Source organism: Perca flavescens, chromosome 13 (assembly GCF_004354835.1).
Source record: "Perca flavescens isolate YP-PL-M2 chromosome 13, PFLA_1.0, whole genome shotgun sequence".
In the NCBI taxonomy this organism is placed as follows: domain Eukaryota; kingdom Metazoa; phylum Chordata; class Actinopteri; order Perciformes; family Percidae; genus Perca; species Perca flavescens.
In genome coordinates, this window is record NC_041343.1 from 15,238,846 (window position 1) to 15,244,872 (window position 6,027).

A 6,027-nucleotide genomic window follows, 5' to 3' on the forward strand; every position below is an offset into this window, starting at 1 on the left:
AAGTGGTCAGTTAGCAAGACTTCAAACGTGTATTGAGGATATAAAATCCTGGATGACCCACAATTTCCTGATGTTAAACTCAGACAAAACTGAAGTTATTGTGATAGGACCAACGCACCGCCGAACTTCGTTTTTCAAGATATAGTTACTCTGGATGGTATTACCCTGGCCTCCAGCACTGCTGTCAGAAATCTAGGAGTTATTTTTGATCAGGATATATCCTTCAACGCCCACTTAAAACAAACCTCAAGAATAGCCTTTTTCCATCTTCGTAACATTGCCAAAATTAGGAATATCCTGTCTCAAAATGATGCTGAAAAACTAGTCCATGCATTCGTTACTTCTAGACTAGATTACTGCAATTCCTTATTATCAGGTTGCCCAAATAAGTCCATTAAGCCTCTCCAACTGATCCAGAATGCTGCAGCACGTGTTCTGACGAGAACTAAGAGAAGAGATCATATTTCTCCTGTATTAGCTTCTCTGCATTGGCTTCCAGTGAAATATAGGATTGAATTTAAAATCCTCCTCCTGACTTACAAAGCTCTAAATGGTTAAGCACCATCATACTTAGAAGAGCTCATAGTACCTTATTGTCCCACTAGGGCTACTTGTGGTTCCTAGAGTCTCTGGAAGTAGACTGGGGGCCAGGGCCTTCAGCTATCAGGCTCCAGTATTGTGGAACCAGCTCCCAGTCTGGGTTCGAGGAGCAGACACCGTCACCACATTTAAGAGTAAACTGAAAACCCTCCTCTTTGATAAAGCTTATAGTTAGGGAACGAGGAGTTGAAGCGTCCACCTAACCCGGCCCACTGATTCTCCTCGTAGTCATCAGTTTATATACTGTATAATTAATAATCTAGCAAGAGTAGAGGGAGGCAGGCCAGTACAGCCCGATCCGGTTGGGGAGAGTTCTAGCCCGACCAGGCACCTCTCTTTAACCTGCCTCTCTTTAGTTATGCTATTACAATTCTAGACTGCCGGGGAGGCTGTTCCTCCCTAAGACACACTGAGCTGCTCTCTCATCTCTACTTGTTACTTTTGTATGCATCCTGTCCCAGAAATGCTTGTTACTAATCTAGCTCTGGGGAGTTTACTCCCCGGAGTCCTTATGTTTCTTCTCTGCATTTCCCGGCTGCATCCTGCTGCGTCCTGCTGCATCCGCAGCATCCACCCGTGCTCTGCAGCGCCACGTCTCATCCCGCAACGCCCTGCTGTGATGTTCCTATGCACAGAGTAGTCAGGATCCGGTATAGGAGACTGCACTACTCAGTATGACACGATGTGCCCTGCTATGACATGAACTTCCACGATAACCTTCGAAGTCACTGTGACTTCTAATGTGACTGTTATCACCACTGTTCATCACGCCCCCAACCGGCCCTGTCAGACACCGCCTACCAAGAGTCTGGGTCTGCCGAGGTTTCTTCCTAAAAGGGAGTTTTTTCTTGCCACTGTCGCAATAGCCACTGCTAATGCTTGCTCTTGAGGGAATTACTGTAATTGTTGGGGTTTTGGAATTTATAGAGTGTGGTCTAGACCTACTCTATCTGTAAAGTGTCTCGAGATAACTTTTGTTATGATTTGATACTATAAATAAAATTGAATTGAATTGAATTGAAATTGAATTGAAATGCCCTCTCTAGAGCCAGTGTTTTGCTTGTCCGTTCTGGGCTACTGTAGACACATGGCGGTGCAACAGGGCGGACTCAGTGGAAGAGGACCCGTTGCCTTCTTAGTTTCTTAGTTTTAGGTGATTATACACTAATGAAAAGATTTATGAATACTGTATTCCATTTCATTTAGTTCATTTATTTGAACTAAATACAGTGTATGCCACAACAACCTCTACTGTTTTTCTGAAAAAAGAACATTTTAGGCATTTACACCTACAAATACAATCTAATGTTTTGTTCACCTTTACACCTACAGAAAACAGTAAGAAAAGTGTGATGATGACTAGCTTATGGTAGCATCAGATTCATGTGTGCAAAAATAACTAAATAAAACTGGACCCCTCTTTTCAGAACTCTTTCACCTCAATCTATTCTGTAGCAAAGTATCAGTAACACTGTAGGTCTAAACATCCTGAACTGTCCCTTTAAAGGAATAGTTTCACATTTGGGGAACTATGCTTACTTTCTTGTTGGCCTACCATATCTCTTAATATGAAGCTACAGCCAGCAACTAGTTAGCTTAGTTTAGCAGGGGGAAACCGCTAAGCCCACTTTTAGATCCTCCTAAATCCTACACACTGCTCCTTTACAAGTTCAACATTCAGGCTTGAACTTTGCTCTGTTCCAGGCCCAACTGCCATGTGTGTTTTGTGCACCAATTGGTGTTTTTTGTTACAGGTGCTTTCTAGTTTGTTGTTTCTCTTTAGAGAAAAGCACTCAACCATTCACAATTTCTTTTAATTTTAAACATTTTAAAGGAAAAGTTAAATATTTTAGGAAAAATAAACGTATTCACTCCCTTGCCAAGAATTAGACCATAAGATTAATACCACTCATATCTAAACGCTTATATCTGGCAGAAAATTACCCACTGGAGAACTGTTAGAAGTTACAAACAACATCCACTGTGTGGTGCTTCAATAATATGAATATCTTCTCACCCCCTTTGTACTGTATTTAGCCTCCTGACTCCCCCTGGTGTACATATAGAGAACTACAGCTTCTTCTTTTTCCATCTTTATCTCATTTACAGCAAACTCAAGCTGGTACAGCATCAAATCTGTTTGGTACCACTACACAAAAGGGTGCTACTCACAAGGGTTGTTACTAATTACGGTCTTCAAATCATTAATGGTTTGCAGATCAATAGTTATCATTTATATTCCATAATTAACAAATCTCTGGGTTACCAGGACATGAAGGATCAAATTCAGGTTCCCTTTGTTTACTTCCTCTGCCAGCATTGTTTGTCATTTTATCCTTATTTATAACTTTATTTAGTTAATGAACCCTCCCACTGACAGTTTGGCCTCCTCCTTGTGTTTTTAATTTATGATATAGCCCTATATTTATCTCAGGTGAGTGTGTGTGCACTCTTCAGGGTGTAACTGTATTAAACAAAGTGTTTGCCTATAATTTAAAGAGCCACAACAATGAAGGAAATAAATGTGTGTGTGTTTGTGTGTCTGTGTTTGTTAATGAGCACAGTGGACAGACAAGCCCTTTTCCAGTTTTGAAAAGCATGTGCATAGCATGACAGACAAATAATGCTGGTGCTTGACTTCTTCTGACGAAATGTATTGTTACCCTTGAAACACTTGTTTGTCAGTAAGAACACTCACACGGTTAGGACACACCTCAAGGCGCACCTTTACTGTCAAACAAAAATAGAATAAGTTAAATCTCTTCCCTCTAAAAACCTACAAGGACATTAGTTCTGTACAGCAATCATTTTGGATGATAGCACAACATGGTGAACTTTTTCTGATATGGTGTGAAATCAAAAAGATTCTGTTCAGGAGGTGGACAATTTTTGAGTGAAATTAAGGTAAAGTGAATGCAGGCAGTCCACCATTTCAGGTTGAGGTTTCAGGGGCGTGCCACATGTGTCAGCTATTGATACTGAATGAGAAAGTTACAGTGAGCTCACACAGAAGCCTGCCAACTACGATAGAACCGACACATTTCTGTGGGTTAAGAGAAGAAAATGGACATCTAATGTTTGTGGTTTGGCTTTTTTTTTTTTTTCCAAGGTTGGAGTTTGCCCACAGGGAGTTATGTTCCATTATGAAAAAACAATGAAATCTACCAGCATTTGTTCAGATGGATCTTCATGTCGGTACATGTTTGCCACCTTTGCCAGGTAAAGTGGTGGTGGTTGTAGTGGTGGTGGTGTATCTCTTCTTCTTTGGGATCACAGCGTATTTCAGTAATCACAGCTGGATCTGGTTTGAATCTAGATTAGTTACCAAGCTTGTCTATTCACAGATATATTTAAATCAATTCCTTCTTTACTCCTTTATTTAAACCACTAACCTAATCACTTTTAAATATATTTTAGTAGTCACTCATGCAGTATAGCAATACCTGTGCCTTATTTATACTGGTATGTATCTCATAATATTACATGTATTACATTCTTTCACATTTTATTTTGGTATTTTTGAAATACATTAATATATAAAAGCAGGTACCAGAGTTTAGAGAGTTATAAATGTAAGTATTCTGCTACCACAATCTTCTTTATCACTGCATGGTAACAGCACAGCTTCAGAACAGATGTTAACACCTCTGAAAAGCTTTGGCCTGAACAAACGTCGTCGTCATTTGTTCATGGAAACCAACATGTTTGTCTACACAGTGTAATACTACTCTATATACTACTGTTTGCAATTTCTCTAAGCTGTGATGAAGGTAATGTGTTTGCTCTGTTGTATTGTAATATACTGATTATACTCAAAGGTGTGTCTACACAGCAATGCGTTCAAGTGTTTGATTTGGCATTATTCATTTCTTCAGAAGATTGTAAAATATGGTTAATTGATTGAATGAACAAAGAGAAAACCTTTACGACACAATTACAGGGAAAGGCCTCCAGCATTCATTGGCATGGGTGTGATGGGAAAAGGTGCTTGTGATTAGCTTTAGAAGTTTTTCATATGACTCACTGCAGTTCAACAATAGGCATTAAAATAACCAAATGTCACTACAATGAAGCTAAAACCAGGCATTTTAATTTAATATAAACATTTGACAAGTGTTTAAATGATTGTATTTGTTATATTACAGAGTGAAGAAACCAGGCTCACATCTATACTGGTTGCACATACTTCTGCTGGTCGCCCTATTTGCAGGTATGGTCTGGCATCAGCAATGACAGGTTGTTGTTAGACAATGGAACAGCAGCATCTTTCATCTGGTAACCTTTGTACTGATAACTTTGCACCCCTATTTATAAACTGCAATGTCTGACATGTCTGGCATACACCCATAACCTGTTATTCTTCTGATGGCTGTCTGTTTCCTAACTACACAAAACGTCACAATGTTGTAATTTCCTTGTAGATAAAGGTGGAAAATATGGCCAAGAGGAACAGAGTAGAAACATCTTTTAAAATGTCTGTCAACATCATGTTTTCATGTCCCGGCCCTCTACGTGAAGGTTATGTTTTTCATGTTTCAGTTTTTTACAGTAATTAGTGTTTCCTGTTTTATTTTGGTACTCTTGTTCCAGGTAACATCACTTCATGCCCTTATGTGTTTCCCACCTGTGTGATTGTGTGCACCACCCTGATTAGCTCAAACTGTGTCTAATCACCCTCCTTTTTTTTTTTTTTGTTTTCACCAGTCAGTTGAAATGAGTAGAACAGACAGGTGTTTAACGTACATAACTTTCGATATTTATTGCACGTCGACAGACAGCAAGAGATTTATCCTGCACTTCAAGTATTATCTTTGTAAGAAAAGTAAACAGATACACCATTTAAACATATATGACACATACTTTTAACAGCATACCTGCCTGTCATACGGTTGACTTCAGCCTGTGTCATAGGTTTTTGTTGAGGCAGAAAGATCTAGCTTTTGGTGCTTGGAGGACTTTGCTCCGAGTCCTTCTTTGCTAGTGGATGGCGAGCGATCATCTGTGGTGGAGGTATCGGTGGTTTTGGCCACTAGCTTTGCAGATGCGTGTCGCTGTGAGATGCTTCATTAAATTAGAGTTGCTTACAACGGATGTCGACAAAGTCTTCGCTCCTGGACGTAATGTACACATTACATGCACGTTCTTGCCTTTGACCACAATGAATTTGAAGTAGGCTAGTGCTTATATCTCCACCTTGAAAATGCCATTTTTTCATCGATTGCTCCTGACTCGCCATCTCTGGTGAATCTGTTTAGCTGTTGTGTGTGGCGCGTGTGTAACACTGGCTCTGATTGGCTACTATGAAACATGACTCTGCCTTAGCCAATCATAATCGTTATTAACCCACCTCCTCACTAGCTGTGAGCCAGGGATGCGTTCGGATTACACAGTTTATTCAATCAATGCATAGTAACGCACCGCATGTAA